The 27,529-nt window shown below is 41.5% G+C and overlaps 1 protein-coding gene across 2 annotated transcripts in view; it reads left to right on the forward strand.

The window, feature by feature from the left end:
* The window catches only part of LOC115373902 (double-stranded RNA-specific editase 1-like), a 63,667-nt gene that overhangs the window by 11,156 nt on the left and 24,982 nt on the right, over positions 1–27,529 (forward strand). For both annotated transcript variants that reach the window (XM_030072539.1, XM_030072547.1), the window contains exon 2: positions 15,054–15,103. The gene's annotated coding sequence lies outside the window, so the exon portion shown is untranslated. The remainder of the gene's footprint in view (positions 1–15,053; positions 15,104–27,529) is intronic.

Below are 27,529 nucleotides of genomic sequence, written 5' to 3' on the forward strand. Positions count from 1 at the left end.
ATAAATACGCTGCGTGTGGCGCATGGATCCTCTCCAGCTTCAGTGGAGGGCATTAACATATCAAACACAACCCTGATAACACACTCTGATCGGCTACCCGGCGTCAAACTGATGAATTAATTAGATGGTGTTTACACAAATATCCGAGCAGAAATGTCAAGAGGGGTGATTTATCCCTTCTTTGTCGAGCCTGTCTCTGAGTGGAGCTTGTTGCCGACTCAGATTTTAAAGGCATCTCGATCAAAAACAGATTTAAAATGCAAAATGCAATTCTGGTGTGACCTTTAGAAGTTCACACCCGATCTTTGGATCTGATGCAGTTTATGTTTTTTTGTTTAGATTTTGTTTTCAATTTGTTTTTGGCTGTAATCTTTGATTTTAAAATATTCGGCACCTAAGTGTGATTGACTAGTTTGACGAAATTAGAAATGCAGTTGCAGAAGCTAAAAAGGGGGATCCTTGCAATAAGTAACATAAACAACATTTATGTAGTTTTCCTTGGCCTGATGTACACAGGGTGTCTGCAGCTCTTTAGTCAGTCTTAAAATGTCTTTAAATTCAGTTTTATGAATATTAGACCTTAAAAGCTATTATATAGTGTTAAATATGACTGTGTAAAGTTTTCCGCATTAACTTTTTCTGTCTAGGAACCTTTTTCGTTCGGCTTTATTTTAGAGTTGTTTGGACGAAGTGGATGGGATCGCTCTGTCCCTGCCTAAGCGTTTGATTCTCAATCACAGATTTTAATCATGGCTGATGCATTTTTGCACCAGGCATCAGGCACGATGGAAGTATCAGTGCTGTTTTCCACAACAAAATAGTCTCCTGTCCATCAGGGGTAAGAAGTTGTGTTTGATTGGGAGAAGCTGCGTTGACATGGACCCTAATATTCCACTGATAATCAGAATAACAGGCCAATCAGAGTGAAAAATGCCTCGTGTAACTACTTCAATCAGAAGAGACTGGCCTGATCAGAAGCAATTTTAATCAAGTTGAGGACCTGTTCAGCAGGAAAATATCAGCACCTAATAACCATGTAAACTCTTAATCTGATGGTTTCTCTCTGGTTGGAATAAATCTGTTCTCTCTGCTCATGTTTGCCCCATGTGGTGAGAGGAGGGACAGAAACACAACCGGGCTGTGACTGACTGATCACAACTGACTGATCACAACTTTTCTGTTATAAAGATTAAATCTTTAAAGGATTGTTTAACGTCACCGTGATGGAAAAAGCGTGGAAACTTCAAGTCGTTCAAGCTCGTTGTTTGAAACATGAACAATAACGAAATCACCGAACCATTGAGCAAATCAAAACCCCAAAAGTCTGAAGGCTGCCTGTTACAAGAATAAAAGTCAAAACCAGCTGGCTAGGTGTTATTTTTACAGTCTGATGGATGACCTGAAGGGGGCGCCACCACTGGCCAACACAATTTATCCTGGATTATATTAATATTTCCAGCAGATTAGACGCTTCCCAGCAGGCGGAGCCACTTTCCACAGGTCAGAATTTATATTTAAAAGCTTTGCGGCGTGTGAACACACACGTTATCAGCTGGTTTTATGCAGCGTCCCTGTACAGAGTGAAGCTGGACTCTCCGATCAGGACGATTTCAATCTGGTCAGCGAGACGCCGGACACCTTGTTCGCTGACGGCCCATCAGTTCAGCGAGGTTATCCGCTGATTATCATAAAAGTCCCAAAACTCCGACTGGAACCTGGAAAGTGATAAGGGCCTGGTAGGATTTGATGTCGGAGAGCAGAGGCGGCGATGATTAGAAAGTAATCCGGCCGCAACCTCATCTGGTGACTGGCACGGCGTAAACGATTCCTGACTCAACCCGATCCTCTGCCTGCTCCACTTCTTAAAGACGCTGTGATTAAAGTTAAAGAGCCTGGAGGTGGATTTTTGCAGGGCTGCACAGGCTCTGCAGATTGTGTGTGTGTGTGTGTGTGTGTGTGTGTGTGTGTGTGTGTGTTGGAGTCAGATATGACAGTGGAGATGTGGGCTAACTTTGGTTGCTGCCACAAACTGCTTATGTAAGAGCTGCAGAGTGAATCAGGCTGATTGTTTTCTTTCAGTCTTCCTGCTGTAATCATTTCTGACAAGCCAAAAAAAAAAAAGAAAAAAAGAAGCGATTACAGTCATGAGGTCTTCTGTCGTACTCTGAATCTTGTATCAGCGTGTGTGTGTGTGTGTGTGTGTGTTTTGATGAATCATGGAGAGTAAGTCAGTTCACCTGCGAATTAAAAACAGCAGCCGGTGGCAGTTTACACTTACAGGATTTGCCCAAATGAGCTTGTGCTCGCTGATTCATTGTTGTGGAGGATTTTTTTTTTTTTCGGTGAATATCATGATTATACTTGAGATTTTTTTGCTGTACAGGGTCAAAAGAGGACAGGATGCAAATTAGCACTGGAAACGAAAAACAAAACTGTTTAATATGTTGGATTTGTCTCTCGCTTTTCCTTTAAAGGAATGATTATCTCCCGTCTTGGTGGCTGTTTGCGTGACTTACAAAACTACAGTGATTCATAATTTAGTAAGTGAACTGTAAGGAGTCCAGTTTCCTGTCCTGAGGCTCATTTCCAGCAGCACTCATCCGGATCTGAGCATCGGCACAAGAACTACAGGCTTCCACTGTACTGGCTGGTCAAATAATAATAATAATTATAATAATAATAAATCCACTGGTGGAATAGCCTGCATGATGTGGAAAGTTTCCATAGTTTAAATGTGATGAGATTTTTTAAAATTGGAATATAGGAATATAAAATCGATATAAACCGGCTGCATCTGTCCTGACTGAAAATCCTATAACGGGTCCATACGCACTAAAAAAAAAAAAAAAATTTGGGAATAACTTTTACATGAGCAGAAGTTTCACAGATTTGCCTCCAGGTTAAGTGTTGTCTTACACACACACACACACACACACACACACACACACAAACACACATACAGTAACTTATACAGGCAAATAATACACACATAAGGACACCCCACCCTTATAAATTCACAAAAAGATTAAAATAATAATAATAATGATAATAATAATAAAGAGGAAAAAAATAGACACTATCCCTTAAGGAGTTCAACACAATTACATTGCAAGAATCAATAAATTTTTAGCTGAAATAAACATATGACAGAATAAAAGGTAGAGTTGACCTTTTGTTACCTCTTTTTTTAAAATTTTATTTTAATCTCATTTTTTACAAAAACCCTTCTATGGACGGGTGTTACAAATTAGCTACAAAGACTATAATATTTGCACTGGATAGCTGTTTTCAGTTGGTCCCTATCAAATAAACCATGAATGAATAAATAAATAATAGCATATTTAACGTTTTATACAGCCCCACTCTTCACTTGAGCAATCTTTTTTCCCATTTCATCTTGCACTGTGCTCCTTTGTGATGGTTTCTAGCATTTTTTTCCCCAAAAGAAATCTCTTTTGTTTTAAACTGGAGTGAAACGCAGTGTTTTCTGAGACGCTGGGCCCCGGCGGTCTGTCATCACACCTGCACCGCGATCAGAAGTCACCGTCCGCTCCGAAACATGGTGGCGTGTTATCATATTACAGAGGGTTAGGGTTACACCGAGGCTAGGGCTGCCTGCTGAAAATGTTAAGCACTGTCCTGTACCATCGCGCCTCATGTGGGTCACAAACGAGCGGGCGACCTGTCCAGGTAAAAGGAGCGTTACACTGTTTTACAACACCGATCAACTGAAAACGTTCAACAGTAATTTCATTTACAGGCATCGTAAAAGCTTGCAGTCACTGCTGAATGATTTAAAAAACTAAAATCAAGTCAAGACGTCAATGAAAATTGCTTTATATCATTCACAGTGACACGTGGAGGGAAATCTCTACATGTGCATGTATAAGTCAAAATTATCAAGGATTAATTTGCCTTTTTTGTCATCAGAAAGCAACACATTCAAAATTTCAACGTGTTAAATAATCACCATTTCACTACAAAATCAAATTTAATATATCAACCCTGTTTGAGAGGTAATTTGCATTCTTAATTTTTTTAAATTTTTTTTTAATTTTTTTAGCAAATCATAACAGAGTGATTTGCCCTCCTCCCCTTTGGAACTGCTTTTTAATTTTTGCAGTGCCAGTAAACAGTGCAAATTCTGCAAATTCTCCATTCAAGTCAATGGAGGGAGGCGAAACAGGGAAGATGGACACAAGTACTTTTTAAACTGAGGTGAAAATTTGTTCACTCTAAGCCGGTCAGCTTGAAATGGGCCTCCGTCGGTCCAGCAGTCGGTCATTCCTCCCTGTGTCGTTCACGGCGGCCACACGGCGATGTCCTTTGCGGCTCCAGACAAATACGAATACGCACTGTGACAGGGAGGCTCGGACTGGACCCCTGGGTGCTGCTGCTGCACGGGGGACAAGGTGACTTTCTCACTGCAGACGCCTCGGAGGCCACACCGGGGCCTGAACGACGGCGTCCTCATGCAGCTTCCTCACGGTTAACCCCTCGCCACTGCAGCCCTTCCTCAGACACACATGAGGACAGGACAGGAGATCCTCAGGGGGAAATAAAAGGTCGACAGTAGGTGCCACAGAAAAGTCGTAAACATCATCTGAAAGCAGGGAAGGTGAAGATGAATTTGACATGCATACTCTAGTCATGATTTAGTTAGGTGCCTGTTTATTTTCAGTGTAAATAAATTCCGTGCTCAATCATGTCTCATAAGTTTGTGCAGCAATTTTTACGTTGACACCATTTATTGCATAGATTTGGTGCAAAATATAACAATTTTTGACCCCTTGAAAAAATGAATAAAAATGGTCAGAAATCCTTCTAAAATGCCACATTAGGACACCAAGACCTTGAGGAGCGCCAAAGAAAAATTCATGAGTTGATTCGGTATCAAAAACTATTGACGTGTGGATTGTCTCATAGGTTGTTGCAGACAATTTTAATGTTGATACCAAATTATTGCATAGATTTGGCAGAAAATTGACCACTCAAAAATGAATTCAAATGCTCAAAAATCCCTCTAAAATGCCACATGAGGACCTGAGGAATGCCAAAGAAAAATGAATGCGTTGATTTGGTGTCAGAACACTTTTAACATGTGGAGATTTCTGTCGGAATTACATTTTTCGGCGATCGGGTGGCGAGCGTTCTGTTCTGGAAACTGCTCAGAAACTCCCCGTTATTATCAATACACCTGGAAAACCAGACCTCCCGTGAACGCCCTCACTCTCTCGTTTGTGGCTGTAAAGTTTCATGAGGCTGTGATCATCCCAGAGGTCACTGCAGGTCATTTAATACAGTGACGTCACTGAAATGAAATGGCTGCTGTGGGGGCCAACATCCTCCTCCTCTCGATTCCTTAGGTTGTCTGGTTTCGTACGATACCAGTGTCTTGACTTTGAAACTGAGCCCGGCCTGTCGCAGCAGTAAGTGGTTAACTCTGTCTTTACCTCTGGGGTTGGTGGCAGATTCACCCCCATGACCTCCACCTCCTCCCCCACCTCCACCCCCGTCTCGCACCTCCAGCTTGCGACTGTCAGTGTCGGCGAGGCGGCAGCCCGCAGGAGACGAGGCAGCCAGACAGCCAGACAGCCCCGGCCTCCGTCCCGCGCTGGCAGATGACATGACCGCCGGCCGCGCAGACGAGACAGGCGAGAGGCCGAGGTATCGCATCCTCGCTGCCGCCGCCGCCGACGGAAAGGGACAGCCGAGCGAGTGTGCACAGGCACTCGTGTCAGAGGATGTGTGTGGTGTTTTTTCTTTTTTCTTTTATTGAGCTGTATACAGGGTTTAATTTGTGATATGGGCAGAATTACTCAAATGGAAAAAATGCTGAATGTTTCTTTTGTTTCCCTGTTTGTTGCAGCTCTGCACTGATCGAAGTGTTTCAACCTGTTTTCTGTACATTTGGTCCTGATCTGCTTTCCCACACACACAACACACTCAATTAGTGATGATTAATAGTTGTGATCACATGATTTATGGAATGGAAATTGGGAATAGTGAATATAACTTTCCTTACACTGGAATACTGGTACCTCCTTGCTGGTGACGTCAAAATTCAGGAAGTTGGAGAAGTCAGACAAATATTATCAGAGTTTTATTTTTCTGTATTAAATAATTAAATTAACTTTGATAAGATCGGTAACTTCACTGATCCCTGCATGCAGCAGATAAGAACAGGATTCAGCAGGAGAAAAAGAAGAAATGACAACAAAAGCACAAAATTATGGAAGCATATTGCCTTCGCTTGAGGAAAAAATGTGCTTTTTAAATTTTTTTTTTTTTTTTTTTTTGCTGATTTAATGAGGTATTTTCTCTGAACTCTGCCATAATTATCTTGTTAATTCAGAAAAACTGCACAGATTTTTTTTTTTTTTATCTACAGTGAATGTAATACACCTCGGCACAAATTAGAATCTGAGACAAAAGAAAACAATATAAATAAAAAAATATATACAAAGTAAGAAGACTACAGAAGACAAACAGTTTTGAATGCTTACTTTCTAATTAAATATGAAATATCTCCTGTATATAAATATATATCGGCCTAATTTTAAATGAAAAATATCTCTAAATATATATGTACCATGACCTGGTGGACCAACTGTGGATATTAATTAATATGAATATATGCATAACCTATAAATAGTCTAGTATAATAATTCAGAATACAGGCAAAGCTGCAAGGGAAAACCTTTTATGTTTTTTTTTTTTCTTTTGGTCTATGAAGCCAGTTGAATAATTGTGTATGAGGCACAAAATCCTTCAGAATTAAGGTATTATTATTATTATCAAGCTGCTCTCATGGTTCCCGGCCTTTTTATGCGTTGTTTTTTTTTTTCCTCCTCGTTCTTCTTCTTCTTCTCCTCCTCTCCCCGAGCTTTTATCTTTCCAGCCACTCCAGTGAATGAGTCCCCAGAGCGCTGTTGAATTACGCCAACACAGAGGCCGCTCGATGCGCTGTCTCTTACCGTATTGGAAAATGTCTGTCTTGATGGTAGCAGCTGTGCCAAAGGGACATTTGCTGATGGTGTCTGACACACACACTGCAAGCCCACACACACACACACACACACGCTCACACATAGACTCTATGCCACACACTCTCCCTCTCCCTCTCCTTCTCTCGCTCCCGTTCGTTATTGACATTGAGGTGAAATATGAAGGTGCGGGCGCCCCGAGGGACGCTCTGCCGCCCTCGATATCCAGGAAGGGGTCGGGCACCCGCGACCTTCAGCATTGCAACACATTGCTCATAGGCTCTCGCTCTCTAAATCTAATCAGCGCTGGAGTCCGACTGATATACCGCGCTGACACTGGCGGAGTTTTCTTCCTCGGCACGTATCAGAGATTTTGGCCTAATTTCACCTCGTAAAGGTTCAAAAGACTCGAGCACCCTTGTAAGGCGCAGCATCAATGCCGCGGGGTGAGATCAAAAAACTTGCGCTTGTGTAGAAACAGCAAAGGAAAAGGAGCGCTGGCGGAGTACAAACAAGATTTATTCAGCAGGGGGGGAAAAGGGAAAATCTGGGAAGATGGGGTTGAAAAAAATTTCAAGGTAGCTCTCTGTCTTTGGGGAAAAAGTGAAGTAAAAATATGTTTCTTTGTTTTTTATGTGCTTTCTGAGTTCTTGTGGGCTTTAGAGCTGACATGTTATGCACAGTAAAGAACAATATGTTTGAAAATGTATTTTTATATCAGCAGTGGGGGTCAAGGAGAGCCAAAGCTCTTAAAGGAGCAGGCTTTTTTCGACAAAGGTGAACTATTCCTTTAAGACTGGGAAAGTGACTACAGAAATATCATACAGTGGTGTCTGAAGTGTTAATAGGATAAAGAGTATTCCATTATTTGGGACATACTTTATAATGTTTAAAGCAAAGTTTGAAAAGCTAAATAAATATCTGTGAAGAAAACGATTTAAGTTGGATATTTGATAGTGATGAGCTTTTGTTCCTGGTTTTCAGTCATGCAACCCTTTGCAAAATGAAAAGGGATGCAAAATGTTTAAATCTCACATATGAAGTAAAATTTACACTCGATTTCAGCTTCTATGCAGGTCAGTTGAGTTCATAGTTGTTGGAAAAAAAAAAAAAGAAAAGCGAGTTTGTGTCCTCGTGGAAAGGTGAAGAAGTCAGAAACACGGGAACACGCACCCCTGCCAGGTCTGAGTAACCTTAAGATTTCACAGCTTGGGGTGTGTGTGAGTGTGTGAGTGTGTGTGTGTGTGTGTGTGTGTGTCCTGCATCCCCGCCACACTATATAGCACAAGTCTCCTCTGTGCTGACGCCCCGCTGCAGGTACGCAGCTCCCATCAGCCCCACAGCAGCGCTCTTCACTTAATCTCTTCCTTTTGAAAATGATTTTAGAAAACAGATTAGATGCGGGGGAAATGAAAGCCCCATCTGTCTCTCCCTCTCTGCCTACCCCCCACCACTCCCACACACACACACACACACAGAGAGAACATAGAATCACTGGCTAATGTGTGCACTATGGGATCGTCTGCATTGTCCCTTTGACGCGCTGATCTGCGACCGCATGAATTATTCATGAGCAGATGATTAAAATAGTGGCGCTCATTAACGGCGCGAGGGGCAGGAGTGGGACGTCGCTTGTCAAAATTTCCGACGCTGCAGCTATTCAGTATTCAGCGTCCAGAAAAAGCACAATCTAACGAGTGAAATGATGATGCGTGAAAAAAAAAAGTACAATTTACAAGGTGTTCGAACATATAAAACATCAACACTGTGGTTTTAAACTGCACCGCATGCATGTTTGCTCTTGTCGCCCACTTCTGCTGCATTTTCCACTCTGAAAATTATGCAAATGTGCAAAAGTAGGCTACAGGCATTCCCGGTGTTTACTTTGCATCTGCCTGCAGAAGTCACACTCGCTCTCCCGGCATCAGCGCATCCTTCTGTCTGATTTGGCTGTTTTGATTTCCTGCCTTGTGCTGACCTCTTGACCCTGGCCTCAGACGGGACACGGAGGAGCTTCAAACTGGGTTTAGACCAGGGTTGCCAGGTCTGTGAGACAAAAGCAGCCAAACAGCAACTCAAAACCCGCCCAACCGGGTATAAAAACGGCCCAAAAATCAGCCCAATACCAGAACTCAAAATATGCCCATAAAAATCCATATATGTTGCTTTTTAAAGTCCAACAGCATTGCTATAATTGCAAAATGCACTATAATATCTATAAAATAACACCATAAACATTAAAGGCAATTTCCCGAAACAGTTCTTTCACCTATTTAATTTACTGTATATCAGAACTTAAAATATAATATGGGATACCTTACTTCAGCTGAGTGGTGCTGATGATGTGATTGGTCATGTGCTGAGTGGCCTCACACAGCATTGGCATATTATTTGTCTGTGGAGCAGGTGACATATGTGGATAGTTTATATGCTGATCTGGCCCGGAGTCAGTTTGACAGGATTTGGGTATAAACATTAATCATTCAAAATATGAATCTTTATTCATGTCTGCCCAAGCCCAACCCACAGACAAAATTTGTTACCCGTGGCAACACTTAAAAAGTAGCCCAATTTGGCGGAAAAAACGCAGACTTGGCAACCCTGGTTTACGCCCCAGACGGGACAGGCCAGAGCTGAGATGTGTTTCAGGGACTCAGGGGGGGCAAATGGCGAAAGTCGAATCATCGCTTTCAGATATGTGGGCGGAACCGATAAAGGTTGTGCAAGCAGCTCTGGAAAATACTAAGAGGATGATGCATTTCCGTGCCGTATCACATCCTGATTAGGCCGAGATTAACCGGCCTTCTTAAGAATAAAACTCCACTGGTGGCTCATTGGTGTTGAGGGATTAGAGGTTCCACAACTGCACAAAAACAGCCTGGAAAACCCACATTTTTTTTTCTCCTGACACATTTTCTTTGTTGTATTATTCAGTGATGGTCTCGCCAATTAATGTCAGTCCATCGTTTAAAGGTAGAATCAGTCCCAGAGGTTCCTCACTGGTGAACATGGGAAATTATTCAGTGGAGAGTTTCAGCTTTCATCCAAGCTGTCTCAGAAGAACACAGTGAGTTCTACTTTTGTGGCGTGGAAATGGTTAAATTATTGACACATTGTGTTCCTGACCAGTTTGCATCGGCTGATTATGCAAGCGATAGGCAGCATTGTGGAAATTTCAAACCCTCCCTCCTCCACCCTCCACTGATGGCTTCCTCCTCTCCTTAAAGGCCATCTGCTGGCCTGCCTCTGGTAAACAATGGGAGCTGTGTTAAATGCCCTGTTTCTTCACTTATAAGCAACGTCCAACTAAGGAGGCTTGTTTGCCTCGCACACACTTGACGACAGGAATGTGGGATTTCTTCATACACAACAGTCCCCGTGAGGTTGCCAGTTTCTGTCCCGCTGGCAGCCGCAGTCATGTCTCGTTGGACGCGTGGTGCGGTGCTGCGTCACCGGCGGCCGCGGTGAAAAAAACACCACCACTGTTACCCTCCTTTCCCCTCCTCAAAAGACATACTTGTTGCTTTTGAGTGGGGAATTAGCACTTTTATCCAGCTGGAGTTTAAGCTCTGGAGCTGTTTTGTTCTGGTTTTAGTTGTTGAATTGTTTCCCTCTGCAGAAATCCAACCAAAATGGGAAGGGAGGATATTACAAATTCAATCGGTCCCTTTCTAGGACATTGTAATCAGTGTTACATATACATCCTAAGATCTTTTGATTGTGATTTTTCTTGTAAACCCAGTAATCATCCTGATCTGCTACCATCCTGGTCGATAATTCAAATCGCTGCATAGTTTTCATGTCTGTTAAGCCCCTCGTGATAAAGCCTGTCGTCTTCGCATGCCATCAGTGAGTGCAGATTGTGAGCTTGCCCTGTTGATGTATGCGACCAAACCAGAGAAGAAACCCACTCCGTCTCGAGGGCTTCCATGATTTCATGCACATCTGCTGCAGTTCAGAGTGTCCTGTTTCAAAACCTCGCTGAATTTTGCAATCACTCCCCAAAATCACGCCATGAGGAAACGATGCGGTGACAGATTAGGCTGTCAGAGTGGAGGAATTAAATTTTCCAGAAAAAAAAAAAAAAAAGTTTCTTCGCCGCTGCTTTGCACGTTGGTGTCAATCACTGCGGCTGCACACGACACACACACACACACACATACACGCGGCTTTCAGAGTCTTGAGATCACAGAACGGGGATGCTGAAGTCATTGTGGTTTGTGCGCTACGTGACTGACCGAGGCATTACACGATCTTTCACCAGGAGGAATCCGTGACAAATCTGTCTGCTCTCCAAACGGCGCTTTTCCACAGAAACAGATGCAAGACGTAACACGGCAAATGATGGAAGACTTCGTCAGGCAGTCTTGCTGAAGAAACATGTTTTTTTTTAATCATTCAAATAAATCCTTTTTGCTGGTGGAGCTGGAGTGTGTGGCGGCCTGTTTTCACTTTTGGGCGTTTGTCCTTTCATTATATTTTCATCTGTAGTAATGTTCACTTAAAATTATAAAGCAATTCTTAATGACCCTGTGGAACAGACTGACGTTTTTATCCACCCGAGTGTTATACAGTGTTTATCATGTTTCTTTATCGACTGTTGACCACATAAAAAGCGGTTCACAAGTCAGAGGAAGGGTCAAAATGGTCTAATCCTCTGACAGGAAACTAGCTGCATTAACCCGATTTCTCTTAATCTCTCAACCCGGTTGTGGAAACCTGCTTTCCTGCTTACATGGCATTTCAGAAATCGGATAACAGCTGTGCTCGAGGAATAACTGGATTACTGAAGTGCATGTGGAAGCATTGGGTGGTTGGTTAACTGGTAAACATGGTGGTGGATCTGCACTGGTGTAGCCCCATTTACTGGGAAAGGTTGGGGTTTAACAGTCACTCTTCATGGTTATGTGACGGCCAAAGATTGTGGGGAAATTTCAGAGGACCCACTTCTGGATCCTGACCCACAAGTTGAGAAACACACATTCAAAGTCTGTTTGAGTCTCAAGGTCTAAAATCAATGTCTCCACTTTTGAGAGGAGACACGTCTGGGGACTCCTCAAGTTCAAGAACTCCTCAAGTTCAGATTATTGCCAACGCATTTTTGGCTCAGCTCCGTCCACTTCATGTGTGACTGTGTCTCAACCTCTGGCTCCAGTGCCCCCGTTTAGGCCCTCTGTACGCCGAGTATTGCAAGATACTCAAAATGAAATGCGGAGCTGAATTCTCACAATTAGAATCACAGCCATAGGATGAATGTATTTGAAATTGAGCGAAAATGCTAAAAAGATGTCGAGTCGCGCAGGAATGAAGTCATGCATGGAGGTAAACCAGTTCTTTGATTAAAATACGATAGGTTTGATTTCACGATGAACTTGCTTTGGACCGGTTTCTCTGCGCGGGATCAAGCCTTAAGCCTCGCTGGCTTCATGTAGGTTGTTGGAGCTTGTCGGCTGTAAGGCTCTGCGCTGTGCTCTGTTAGTGTTGGATGGGAGGACAGTGGCCCTTCAGATGCTGATTAGTGTGTTGTTTCAGGTTGGAGAAAGGCAGACGGTTCATCCTCGTGGCTTCCTGACAAACCAAGCAGCACATTCCTCCTATAACGTCTGGGACGGAGCACGGCACATGCCTTTGGATTTTAATGAGCAGCAACTGCAGATTGTAAACACTAAATTTAGATTTTAGTGTTTATGATGTGCTTATGTGCGTATGCATGGCTTTCGCGGAGGCTTTGAGAGTTTCTGGGCGTCTGGAGAGCCGGTGTCGTACGTAAGAGCTTTGCAACTTGCAACTTTACTGCAAGTTCAGAAGATGTCTTAAAATGCCTCAATTCAAGGACCAGAAAGTTATTTACTTATCAAAGTTAGCAATGCCAGCAACCTCGCCGAACAACAAACAGGCTAACGGGAAACCAATCATACTTTAGTTGGATGGATGTTCAGGCAAAATTGAACTGGTATAGTGTCATGAGTCCATATTAGGGATGTCAACTTTTTTGAAAAATCATAAAATAGGCAGTCGGGTGAAGCTCTGGGTCGTCCGGTGGCTCGTTTTGGACTGAAAGGTGGTGTTTTTTTGTTTTTTGTTTTTTTATCACCAACCGTGTAGGATCCAAAATGCTTCTATACATGCGTTTCATGTATGCTTTGGTGTTGTTTGTAGCCATTTGGGGTTCCGCGCCACTGGTCCAATGGCCCATTAGTCCGAAAAGCCTGTTAGTCCTCAAAACTAACTACCCATTGCTCCAGAGGCCCATTGCTCTGAAAATACACACTCGAGTTTTATATCCCTGCTGGGAAATGCATCTACCCATTTTCACTTTGACCTCAACCCGAGGAAACTTGACCAAAGTTACAGAGTGGACGTTTTTCAGACGATTGGGGTTTTGAAATAATGGGCGTTTGTTTTCAGGATAGCAGCGTCTCGGGCCAAGCGGACATTTTTCGGGCTGTTGGGGTTTGGGAATGATGGGCCTTTGGACCAATCAGCAACCAGTGTGGACTCACAATCAAATCACACCCAGGGAACTAGACAACACGACACTCTACACAGTCTAAATTTGCTTTAACATGCAGATAAATTTGAGCTGTTGATGTTACAGTTCACATTTCCCTCGTTCTTGTGGAGGTTTGATGCAGTACCACAAACTCTTGCATTATAATGAATGTCAGATGTATTAAAGTGTGAATCTACGGTCAAAACATACCTCTGTAAAAGTAAAATTACTCAGATTTACTAAAAAACAAATAATGCAAAAGGTATTCTGCTCAATTATAGTAACAGGAGTCATTCACTTGTCTCGTACTGTGTTGGTGTAAGCGGTCTGCTTTCGCAATTAGCACATGTGGTTTTACTTATGTCTGCCATCGAGTGTGTGTGTGTGTGTGTGTGTGTGTCTGTTCCCTCCCTGTCACTCCACATTGTACTCTTATTGTGAAAACCCTGCTTTCATTCCTCCTGCAGCTGTGACGAATGTTCAGATTTCCAAATAAGAGTCAGAGGACAGGGAGCCGTGTAGAGAGGAGGAATATCACATCACATGTACATCGAGCTCTCAGGCCAAATCCACATGTGGATGTGAATGACAACAGCTCCACCTACAGGCTTTCTTATATAACTACAAGTTTCACTGACTACACCTCAGTCATCATTAAAATTCAAAAGTTTATGTCTGGTATTTAGTATTTGTGTATTTAACCATTTTTATAGTGTTAAATAAACAACAACACAAAACAAGAATTCAGTTTTTTCCCTGTTGTCCTCACATTTGGTTGCTTGTTGCACTGGAAACAGCATTTAGACTATCGCTGAAACCTCCACTGAAACACAAGATGATGAATAATGAAAAAAAAAAAAAAAAAGTTCAAAACATCGAATTACAATCAGTTCAGTTTAAGGCTTTCCCACAGACAACCAGCACAGTATTAATCAATTTGACAATGAGTATGTAATCAATGAAATGATAAATAAAAGGATGATATTTACCCTATATGGAAGCAGAACAATTTCTGATTATTAGCCTCTAAAGCAAAGGCTGTACAATAAAGATTATTATTCACTGTTATCAATATTATTATTATCATTATTATTATTATTATTATTATTATTATTATTATCAGCAGCAGTAGTAGTAGTAGTAGTAGTTTTTGTTGTTGTAGCAGTAGTAGTAGCAGTAGTAGTAGCGGTTGTAGTGGTAGTAGCAGCGGTTGTAGTAGTAGCTGGTGTAGTAGTAGTAGCAGTTGTAGTAGTTGTAGTAGTAGTAGCTGTTGTAGTAGTTGTAGTTGTAGTAGTATTAGTTGTAGTTGTAGTAGTAGCTGTAGTAGCTGTAGTAGCTGTAGTAGTAGCAGCAGTAGTAGCAGTAGTAGTAGCAGCAGTAATAGTAGTGGCAGCAGTAGTAGTAGCAGTAGAAGTAGTAGTAATAGTTGTAGTAGTAGTAGTAATAGTAGTAGTAGTAGTTGTAGTAGTAGTAGTAGTTGTAGTAGTAGTTGTTGTTGTAATAGGCTTTAGTCTAATATTTCGTCTGTTTTGACATTTTCTCAGTCGGTAACATGACTGTTTTCTCTGTTTCAGATCCGGTTTCCAGTCCGTCCAGATCCTGCAGCAAAACAGACATAAACCAGGTTGGTCAACTGGGAATTTCTTATTTTTCAACCGTGTGTTCAAATGTAATATTTCTATAGTTGGTAAGACTTTCTGCTCGATGTCAGACTGGTGTTTAACCAGCGAACATTTGATTTTCAGCTGTTTCAGTCACGATGCAGCACTTTAATTTGTTACTGACGTGTCCAGTATTCTTTCTTGCGGCTGACAGTTTGCTTATGTGTTTGTTGAATTCACTTTATTTTATACAGCAGCAGTAAACAAGTTCAAGAAAACTTATTATCTGACCAAACACACACACACTTTTGAATCGCATTTCTTGATTGTCTCAGGATGTTTAGCTGCTGCTGTTTTGCACATCCTCACATGGCTGTGATTCACGTTATGTCCAACTTTGCACTTTTCATCTTTTTAATATTAATATTAATAACTTTTGCTATTTTTAATAAGAAGGACACGTAAGTTGCATTATGTGCAATACACCCCAATTTCACTATTGAATCATATTGCAAGATTATTAATGTTTCATCTAATCTGAATAAAAATTATCATAATACAATAGTAAGTGCACTTTAGTGAAAAAAAAATAGACTAAAGCACCATAAATATTAATGTGCTGCAGCACATTAAAGTGCTGCAACACAGACTGTTAAGTAGTGTGCTTTAAGTGTGTTAAAGTGGATTTTTTATATTTTTTAAATTTAAATTTTATGAAAGCTGCATCAAACTGCAAAGTATTACTTAATGTAAGATTGCAAATGCTTTAATTTATATTGAAGTGCAATTAAAATACATTTAAAAGCTGTTTTAATTACATTTTGTCTGGACATAAGATGTACCACTAACGGATAGCAAATATATTTACATTAAGTTGGTGGTATTGAGAAACTTCCAGTCAATTTAAAATACAAACTGTACTATTAGTGCTGTACTACTTCTACTGTAAGTGTAAATACAATATGTTGCGAAATACAAAAAATATTTTTACCATTAAGTAGTGTGACTTTGGAACTATTATTTATATATATTTAACACTGTATTAGTATAATATGCTTAGAAAATATATATATGTATAATTTCTGAACAGCAGATTAAAAATTTACATTGTAGAAGTGCTTTAACTTATTATTTTGCTAATCATGTTTAACACACTTCGTGAAAATACACAGACATCATGTAAAGTGTAGTCAAGATATTACATTAAATTTTAATGAAAAATATATTTTACTATCATGCATTTTTTTAAAAGGTATTCATTAAAAGACATAACACTATATATATCAGTTTTATTTTAAGGATTTTCAAAATATAGTTTTGATGAAAGCATAAAATAAATCAATTTTTGCTACATTAGGATTAAGAGCATTTGTTTCAATGAACTTAAACCATACTGAGCACCGCATTTTAGTGCATTTTAAATGGTCAGTACATTATTTTTTCACTGGGGTTGTGATTCCGGTCCAGGCCACAGGGGGGCGATGCAAGCCTTCCAACTGGCAGAGCATCACTGGACGCTCACCTCTCTCACTTCACCACTTCATAGCTGAAATGAATGAGTGAAATGCCAATAGCAGATAATTTCCCTGACTGTTATCTCTGCCGCTGTGTTCACACTCAGTCTTCCCCCTAAAAAAATAATAATAAAATCTCCATTATTCACCTACGAGACCTCGCTCACCTCTGTCCACCGTGCGCTGCGTTAACGCACGTCTGCCCACCAGGACTCCTGTTCCTACTGAGCGCTCAGCTGCAGTGGCATGGCTCTCTCAGATATGAACTGGTCATATTGGGAGACGAGGACATTACTGTACTGGTGGATATCACTGCCTGCACTGCCACATGTAAACACACTGGAAGTGATTCTCCCAATGGCATTATAACGCACCATAAACGCATTATCAGCACATTGTGAGTGCCTTCTAAGGGCTGCATAATATAGTAAACCCCTGCGCTCGACACTCTTTAAAGTAACCGCTTTAATCCACTCAGATTGTTAAATAAACAAAGTTTGAATTTGATGATGTAGAGCAGAATTTTTAGCCTGACCAAGAAAAAAAAGGTGTCTGATAGGTACACAAACCAAAAAATGGGTGAACTACCCCTTTAAGTTAATAAAAATACCTGAGTAGATTTGATATGTTAAGGTACCTGTAGTGATTTTAAATAGAATCAATAAATGTGTCTTCATTGGATTAATGAGCAGTTAATTGTTCACCTTTAAAAAATAGTCTCAAGTGTTTCTAATGTCAGAGTTTTTCGCTTGTTGTCTCATATTATTGTTTCTCAAAGCATCACGGCTTCGGCCTCACAGTCAAACCTGAGATTTCTTGACCCGCTTCCTCAGGAAAATAAGATTCACAGTTCAGACAGAGCGTCTCCTGGTTTGTTTTAGTTTGGTTTTTGTGTGCCAAGAGATAATCTGCGATTCCAGTCGGGTCGGAAGTAGACGGATATCGCTAAAGAACGAGTGTGTGAGAGTGGAGACTGACGCACAGAGTCGACATTTTACTTTTGTTAAAACTCAGATGTGGTCCAGGGTGGTTGATGATGCTCACCAGATGCCACATAAAGTCAGTGTCCACTTTATGAGCTCCACCTGTACAGTCTAATGCACTTCAATGCAGCAGCTCTGCCATAAATTCTACCTTTTAACAAAGTTTATAATGTTCAGTTTTTGTTGGAAAATTTGTAAATTTAATTCTGTGTTTATTACTGAGGTTGTAGTTTGCAGAGATCTTGTACTGGACTACATTTTATTGAGAGGTGTTTCCAATTTTTTGTCCTCGTTCATTTATATACATGATGCGGGACAGAATAGTGGAAACAGCTGTCAGTAAAATGCAATCCAGTCCAACAGCATCACTAACTATGAGCTCAGTGCCAAACACAGAAGTGAATGAACACCTCTATTACTGTGACACAAAGAAAACCTGAGCATTATAGGCAGCAGGAAAGGAAACTTTATGGCCCCATAGTTGGATTGTACCTAATAAAGTGGCCACCGAGCGTAAGTAGAAATACTGCATGTTGTGATAGTAATTATTATTATAATCGCTGTCCTGGGTTTTGATGAAGAGTTTTAGTGTCTTGTGATGATGGAGAAGCTTTTGCAGATGTGCTTGCACCATCACCAGACACTAACATCCTGGAGGAAACACTGAATTTTGAAACTTTTTGGCATGAAAATTGACAAATTTCAAGAGTTACACCAGCAGCTTCAATCCAAAGCACCGGCGCTGGCCTTCGGCTGAACCCCGGTACAAATACGCGTGCACTGTATCTACCTTGGCCGGCGCTGAGGGGAGTCATTACTGCAGGGAGGAGAGAGAAGGGACTTTCAGAGGGCGTTTTTATGGATGGATTTCACAGCGGGGAGCGGGAACAGAGAGGAAGCCGGAGAAGAGGAAAGTCGGACGCAGGAGGGAGGAGGAGGAGGAGACAGAGAGGGATCCCAGCCCATTTATTTGACAGCCATTTACCACGGCGAGTCAATGTGCCAGCAGCTCTCCGCCTTCGTCATGGTCGACCGGCTGCCCCTCCTCCTCCTCCTCCTCCTCCTCCTCTCTCTCCTCTTTCCTCAAAGTTGCACAGGGAGGCTCTGTATCTGCACTTAGCGCTCGGCTCAGAGGCAGGCTCCCGTTAGACCCTCCAGGACAGCTCAGGGGACAGATCGGCGTCTCTAAAGCCTCTAAGCCCCCCTCCCCGCTTCCCCGCACGGCTCCATGGCTCTGCTGCTGGACGGCTCTCAGACCACGGCGGCCTACTACTGCCTCGTCAGGCGGAGGTTCAAGAGGAGACGCAAGAAGCGCTCCGAACGCAAAGGTACGCCACCATACCTGGCTGACCCGGGCTGGGGCGCCGGGCGTCCGTTTGTGAGACCGTCTCTGTGTTTTGGTTGCTGAGAGATGCTGCTCTTGTGTTTGACCAAGCAGAGGATGGCGTTGGTTTGCGTGAGCTGAAGCGTGGAAGATGTTGTTTTTCTCATCAGATGAATCTCTGCAGGTTACTGACTTTAACTAACTGATCTGTGTTGCAGCCTCTTGTTGTCTTTTAGATTAGAAATTGTGCTCCCCTCTTCTTGCGATGAACAAAAAGTGATCTTTTCTCCCTCATTTGATCTTGTAGCTTTGAGATTTGGCAGTTATTTATATATTTTTTCTTCTTCTGGATAATATTTTTGACAATGACTTTGCCTCCCAAATGATGAAAACACTTTATATGAGTTCATGCAAAGGAATCAGTGAGTGTGCTTTTTAGATTTCAGATGAACCAAAAGTCATTTTACTTTTTTGCTTTCTTTGTGTCGTTCTGTTGAGTTTCTTTCTTTGTTTTTGTTCATGGAAACAAGAAACAGGGAATGGATTGGCTTCTTTAGGCATCGCCTGTGTTCCCCAGTCATAATTTACAGATTTACATTGGTATATATGCAATATTTTAGAGTTATAGGCAATGAATTTACAGTTTACCAAACTGTGAACCTGTAAAATCTGACTTAAATTAAAATTTAATCAAAAAAGCCCTGACATATTCATGATCTGTGATACTTTAAGATTGTGTAGTTAGATGTTTTAAATTCTTATTATTATTATAGGTTGTAGAAAGTACACAACAGTTATGTTTTTTTGTTTGTTTTTTTGTCCATGAGGTTGTTTAATGTGTAATTGAAAGTCAGTAGAGAGTCGCAGTTTGTTTGAGGCTAGATTCTCATGAACTTTTTTTTTTTTTCCGAGGAGGTAATTAGGACTAAAGAGGGGATTAGCCTCTTTATTTTAGTGTTTGCATGCAGATGTACAGACACATCCCACCACCAACCACCTATCACATAGTCATACAGTGCTTTAAATGCAGGTAATGATAAGTTTCTGTCATGCTGGGGCAATACAGATCACTTGACTTTTGCGTCTTTCTCCATGACGACAGCTGAATGTTTGTCTCCTGATATTGAAAACAATTTTTAGGTCTGAAATTATTCCCAAGAGGTTGGGCTCGACCTTCATCTGTCGCTCATGTTGTAGTGTGAAACCGCTGTGTGATCCACTGCACCACCGAGGGCAGGGATCTTCAAACTTTTTCATGTTGTGGACCCCCAAGTCAAATTTCAACAAGCTGTGGACCCCCATATAATGTGATTGTCCCTTACAGGATCCCTGATATCTAGGGATATTTTGGTTTGAGTTCAGAAATCTGACACTGACACATTATCAAAAGGATTAATTTAATTAATTTAAATTTTAATAAGAATTTATTTTTTATTTTATTATTTTTTATTTTTTTTATTTAATTATTCATTTATCCATTTATTCATTTTTTTATTTTTTTATTTTTGTTTTTTTGTTACTAATGTTGTGGTTATTTTTCGCCAATTTTCCAACCACCATTTTTCCCGTGACTCAGGTGAATTCGCTCAGCTTTCAAAGTGTTAAACTGTTTTCCACGTCATACTTTAACACTGACAAATCGTCGTAAGATTTAAACCACAAACAAGGAAACGTTAAAACGATCTTTCATACATTTTCTGCGCCCTAACAGTTTGTACTGAGTTAAATTAAATTATTCCTCATTTTGCTTGTCTTAGTGTAAAACACTGATAACTGAGGGGAGTGTGTGATATTTTCAGATATATATTTTGAGTCTATACTGTGTCCTGTGATGAATTTCTCTTGAGAAACAATAAAGTCTAATCTTAATTAAAGGACCAGCACAGTGATTTTGCACATTCAGCGTAATATCTACAAAAGTATTCACTTCACATTTCTGTTGATCGTTTCCCAAATCAAGCAGTCAGATTTTAAAACTGCGGTATCATTTTTCCTCCCTTTTCTCCAGCCGTTGGTTTCCATTCATTCCACTACAATATGAAAATAAACTTTCAGAGACTTCAAACTTTCTTCACACCCATATCCCATCACCAGAATAAAGTCCTCCACATTAGTTTTCCTAAAAGCAGCAGCACTGTTGGGTTTTCATGACTTGAAACTGGAGGCACAGTGAAATGCTTCTTCCGCCAAGGAAAATAGTCCCGGGCAAATGTTTGCTTTCCACAGCCAATTATCAGTTCTGTGATTTATGAATGCTGACGACTTTGTTAGCAACATAAACAAAACATTATAAGGTGGCTGTTTCAACCAGAAATTCACATTTTGATGACATGTTGTGAAATCTTTAGTTCCCCTGCATGCTTTACAAAATGGTTTGTTGTCATGTAAAATGTGTGGAAACTGCAGTAAATGGGCCGAACATTCAAAATCACTGGTGGGGTCCTTTAACATTGCAAACATAACCTTCTCTGTGCTTTTTGGTGACATCATCACCATAAAAAAAATCAGAAAGCTCTACAGCAAAAAGATTAAAAACCAATGAAGAAATCCTCAGATGGATTTAACACCGGCTAAGACAGAAACTGGAAGGGATTTCTGTTCATAAATGGACGTCCTCTTTTATTGTGATTATTTTTTTGCTTTTTTTTAAGCAGTTGACAGACATTTTGGAGCCCCTGCAGCCTGCATCCTGTTATCTTTCTAATAATGTAATTGTCTCAGGAGGCTCCGGTTCACTATGAAGCCCTTTAGCTCAGTTTTACTTATGCATGCAAGCCTTTAACCTGTAGACTACAGCCCCCCTGTCAGAGCAGCCGAACCCCTCCTGTCTTTAAATGCCATTAATGACACATAATCTCATGAATATCAGTGCCTGAATGGGGCCAAATTTAAGAGAGGATGCATTTTGCTTGAATTCACGCTTTCTTAATTTAAAGCAGTAGATGTGACACACCGTATTTATTTTGATCTGAGTCTTTTTTTTTTTTTTTTTGGGTCATCTATGGTTTTGCTGAGGTAATTTTCCGTTCCTGCTCCGTTGGGTTTGTATGTGATTGCAGGCGACGGCTAATATTTTGACTAGTTAAAGAACTCCAGCTCACTTAATCCTCACATTTATTCAGATTTCTTGTGTCCTCTTAAAAAGCCTACGCAGCATTTGCAGGATTTTTCAGCTTTTCATCCCACTTGGGGGAACAGTCAGTTTAGCCCTAACTATTATCCACAGAAAGTAGGGTAAAACACTGTTTGGGAAATAAAATAAAAAAAGAAAAAAAAAAAAAAAAAAAAAGAGGAGGCAACAAACTTGTAGCCATTGTTCATACTTTGCATGCGGGGAGAGTAAAAAGCCCATCATTTCCGTGTCCCTGCCAAGCGGGGTGTTGTGAGATGAACTGAGGTGTGAGTTTAATCTACTGGGAGCGAAAGTGAATTTCAGACAAGGTATAAGCGGATGTGCTCCGTGATGCGTGTACGGCACGCGGCGCTAAGGGATGTGTCTGTCGGCCCAAACCTCAGCCGCAGATCTCTGTCTGGCAAACAGCCTTCGCTCTGTGATTTGGTGCGGTTGATACAGAAACCCCCCTCCATCCCCCTCGCACCCCACCCCCCCCACCCGCCCGGGTTTTTTGCCTGAGGCTCTGCTGATAACCAGAGTCTCCACCGAAAACCCAGAGGCTCGGGGTCGTCCTCCGCCTCCACCCTCTATCAATTTGCCCCCTCCGATGGAGATGGAGGCAGCTCTGCTCGCTCCACTTCCTCCTCCACGCCGTCGACGCTCACACTGATACACCAGTGTGCCGATATTGGCTTTTTTTTATTATTATTATTCGAGTTTCACTCAGAGAGATTTCACTATTCTGGCCCTTTCTCAGACCAGCTTCAGTGTGGGGACGGGCGATCCTCAGAGGGAAATAAAAGGTCAACAACTGCCACATAGATGTGATGAACATCATCTGAAATCTGGGAATCTGAAGATTGTTTTGAGATGCAGCTCAGTAATAAACACAGTGTTTTGGTTAGATGTCTATTTATTATTATTTTTTAAAATTTATTTAGTGTGTAGAACATTGTGATGGAAGTATATGATGGCCATTCCCATGCTCAGTTATGTTTTTGGTGAGTTTTTTTGGAGTTGATATTATTTGTTACACATATTTTGTGCAAAATTTAACCATTTTGACCACATGAGGGTTAATAAAAATGGTCACACTACATTAGGACACCGAGATGTTGAGGAACGCCATAGAAAAATTCAGGCTGTGATTTGGTGTCAAAATTTTGGACTTTTGGAGATTTCTGTAAGAATTCTGTTTTTTTTTTTGATGATGGGCATTCTGTCTGGAAATTGCTCAGAAACTCCTTATGGTCAATATCGTTTCAAAGTGTAGTTTCATGTAACACCGGTGTCTTCACTCTACCTTTTAAAAATGAGCTCTTTACAGCCTCTGAAAGACAGTAAGTCAGGTGTTTAACCCCTTACTGTCAGAACAGTAAGGGGTTAAAGGGACATTTCACCCGTAATGCATAATTTTCCTATCAAGTGCTTCCTATGAATGCTGCCTTTAGTCTTCAACGGATTTCCTAATTTTACAACGGCAAAATGCGATCCAAAGTTCTGTTTGCGAAGCTCTCGTTCGCCCTGCTGTTGTAATCCAAGTCTCTGAAGTCCGGTCGCATGCTCAGTGCGTACCAAACACACAGGTTTTCGCTCAAATTTTGCTGCAAAGGCGAGTCCCGCAGGTCATGAGGTGTGTGTTTCTCCGGTACGAGCAGCTTGGATGGATACACTCCCTGCATGAGAGGAGGATTTTGCAGAAGTAGGAACCTCCTGATACCCTTTAGTTTATCTAAAGGGTATCAGGAGGACCTTTTTTTAGCTGGGGTGTAGAACTGAACCCTTAAAAAAAAAAAAAACATTTGATTGCCTTTGGAAGAATAATTGTTGATTTCATATAGTTATTTTTGTGAATAAGACAAAATACAGAGAACAATGGAAATGGTTGTGTTTTTTTTTTTTTTTTTCTACCTGATGTACAAAACTAACCGAAACCGTGACCCTAAAACTGCAATACAAGCCGAACTGTGGGTTTATTGAACCGTCACCCTGCTAATTGTGACATATGGATCCTATAAGACATCAGCACACCTTCACCTGCGCAGAAAGTGTGTGTGTGTGTGTCGATCGATTGGTGAGCACATATCCCTCGGCATGCGCTCATGAATGAATCGACACATGCACTTTTTGCGCAGGTGGAGGCTTGTGAGGACAGAGCTCGCCTGTTCTGCATCGATACTGGCCTCGAAAAATCCATATCAGTCGAACCCTAACGCGCACACACACACACACACACACACACACCACCACCACCACCTGCCTGTCCGTCAACCTCTGGTCTCACTAATCCCGAGGCCGTGGGGTGTGAAATTCAACATCAGCCCCCAGCTTCCATCCTTTCCCCTCTCTCTCTCTCTCTCTCTCTCTCTCTCTCTCTCTCTCTCTCTCTCTCTCACTCTCCCGGGGAGATAGCGGAGGAGCTGGCCCGGCCTTGACTCGGGTGAGGAATACAGCGATAGCCATCTGTTGTGAGCAGCGAGGCCACTGATGCAGAGAGAATGGGGTTGGAGGACAGTCGGCGAGCGCGATGGGGGGGGGGTTAGTTCCCTCCGAGACCTCAAGAAAAACACAAACCCTCAGGAAAGTGACTGAGCCCCAGTACACTCGACTTGACACGAACCAAGGCCAGAACCTGTCACCTGGGTTTACCTTGGCAGAGAGTTGAAGGGTCGCCGCTCAGGCAAAGAGGAAACCACGTGAAAAAATGTACATATTAGGCATTTAGCTCGTGCTTCTATCCGGAGAAACTTCCAATGTGTGCAAGAGTAGGACTCAATTTCTAGATCAAATATCACAGGAGGTCAGTGAACTGTGAACAAAGAACTATTGTACATTTTTTTGTTTTTGTTTTTTATTAAATATGAGTAGGGTCAGGTTTCATTTAGGTAATCATACACCGGTGTTTTTTTTTATTATTATTATTTAATTTGTGTCTTTTAGTTGATTTTACCAAATTATGTACTAAAGCACAGAAATTCCTAACCTTTTTTAAAAAAAATTAAGTGTTTGAATATGACACCTTCCTAAGTGTATTGTTGGAAATCTTTACTGGAGAAAAAAGAGAAACAAGGCACTTTTCCGAACTAACCGACCCAAAAGAAAACCCCGGCCAACAGCTGCAGAATCGATGCTGGATGTTGAATTGAACACATTTTATTTACCTTCATCCCAGGATGCATGGAGGAGTTTTTCTTTCTCCGTCGACCAAAATGACATTGTGAGACGGTGGTGTTCTCACAGGAAGGCGCGGGGCCGTGTGTCCCAGTTGGCGACCACAAGCAGAGCTTTCACGAGCATGGAGTTGGCAGCAATTTTCAGGCCCAGGAGGCCACGGCTACCTGCAACGGCGTTAAATGAAAATGAGAGCGTGTGTGCCAGCGGAACAGTGGAGAGGAGCGGGAATAAATTGGGAAAAGTTTCACACAGGAGACGCCGCTCAGCTCGGGCTCGAGGGTGACTCGGGTTAAATATCGCGGTGGAAATCTGTGTGTTAGAGCTGCGGTGAAATCTTTGAAATGTAGTCGCTGCCTTTGCCTTTTCTTGCCTTTTCTTGTCCTAAAGTGATCTCCAATGCATCATCTGGTCCTGCAGATACAGGCCATATGTTGAATCGTCAAGGTAACATGATGTAGCTTGGACTGCTTATTCCCATCGGATTACATAACTCAGACCAAAGTCAAGTCCGTGTATAGCTGTGCTCCTCACACACTGTGGAAAATAAGGAGGATTTTCTCATTCATATGCTGCCTATACCCTCATTACTCTTACCTATATAATGATATATTAAGTACAATGATAATGTTGCTTATTATATTATTACAAGTGATTAATGAGTCTCATAATAAATAAAAAATGACATGAGCAAACAAAATACGTATTAAAATAACAAAAACTAAACAGGATCTATTCCTTATAATTAGCATATCAGGGTATTTGCCCTAAAATGAGCTTTTCTGTTGGGTCACTGCACTGGCAGGAGGCTTGATAATTTAATTTTTGAGAATGGCAAACACCATTTTGGGCTGCAAAAGTTCTGCTACACATCATCAAACTCAAAGTTTGTTCATTTGATAAGGTCAGATGAACAAATAAGGTATTTTTTGTTTTTGTTTTTTAAGTGTGTTAGCCGGGGGGAAGCCCACCTCAGTGGCAGGAGGCTAACAGTTAGCATTTGGAGCATCCAGCCAGTATCCACCTCTCAGTAACAATGAAAGGAAGACAGCACCACTACTGTCCAGTAATAATATCATTTTTCGAAATAGGTGAACTGTCCCTTTAACAGTTCCTCAGGCTGTGGCGTTGCAGATTGCAGCTTTAAAGGCTGAGTTACGTCGTTTCAGGTGATGTGCGGGACCTCAAACTGTTCGGCTCTGATAGAAGTGACTACATTAGTCGGAGGGTCGTTCCTCGAGGCTTTCATTTGCAATGAACTTTGAGAGCGCTCCCTCTGTTTCCGCCGCAGTTTGGAAGCAGATAATCCACTTCATTGCCTCACCTTCGGGAGGTCCGGCACTTCTGGTCAGCCCCCCCAGAAGAGAGCAGGTTTGAATAGTTTGCTGTCAGCAGCTCAGATCTGCCGGGCTGGGTTGGAGGCGGTGGTCTGCGTGAAGGTCCTGGTGGTTAAGTGACTCGCATTAGCGTGTGGAATCGACACAGCAGTCCCCCTGGCCCCGGAGCCACTGTAAGGGCCGCACAGCAAATTAAAGCCGTCATAAAGATTTCACACAGCCCCTGTGAAAATGCTAGAGAGATAGATGACCCACCACGAGTCCTTGAGAAGCGGTGAGGGTTTTTTTTTTTTTTCTTCCTGTAGTTCAGCACCCCCGGTGCAGCTGACCTATATTAAAGAGCTGTTGTAATGCTGCAGCACAAGTTCTGCTCACAGGGAGTGTGAAGTGTGTTGAAGGAAAAAAACCCAACAGTCATTTGAACCACCTTTTTATTTGTGGAGCAGAGTTTTATCACCTTTTTAGGTTAAGATGAATCTTAAAATGCAGCATCAAACATAAAAGATGTGAGGCTGGAGTGTTTTAAGACAAATAAAAGCATCACAGTGCTTTTACACTAACATATCCCAGTCCTAGCAGTTAAATCAGAATTGTGTTTTTAAGTGTATTCTGCTAATTTATGTGCGTTTTATCATTTGAGGTTGATTAAATTATGCCAGGGATGTGTTAGGCAGACTCTGGTATTTGTTTCTCACTCACAAACTGGATTTTGTCCTAATCTGCTGCAAATGTCACATTTCCATTCACTCACCACAAAAAAAAAAAAAAAATCTGAAATTAAAAAAATAAATAAATAAATAACCAAAATAAATTAATATATGAATAGAAACTTCCAAAGACCTCCAGGTTAATAATCTCTCTGTTTGCGCCTGTCGAGCTGAAAAGGTCAAGCTTGTTGAAGTGACTTCCCGGCGACGACAGACGGAAATGAGCTCGTCACTAAATTTGGCACAAAGCATCTTTCCTCTTTGTTTGGGATTAATGTAATCTGCGTGGCCCCTGATA

Source organism: Myripristis murdjan, chromosome 2 (assembly GCF_902150065.1).
Source record: "Myripristis murdjan chromosome 2, fMyrMur1.1, whole genome shotgun sequence".
Taxonomy (NCBI): Eukaryota; Metazoa; Chordata; class Actinopteri; order Holocentriformes; family Holocentridae; genus Myripristis; species Myripristis murdjan.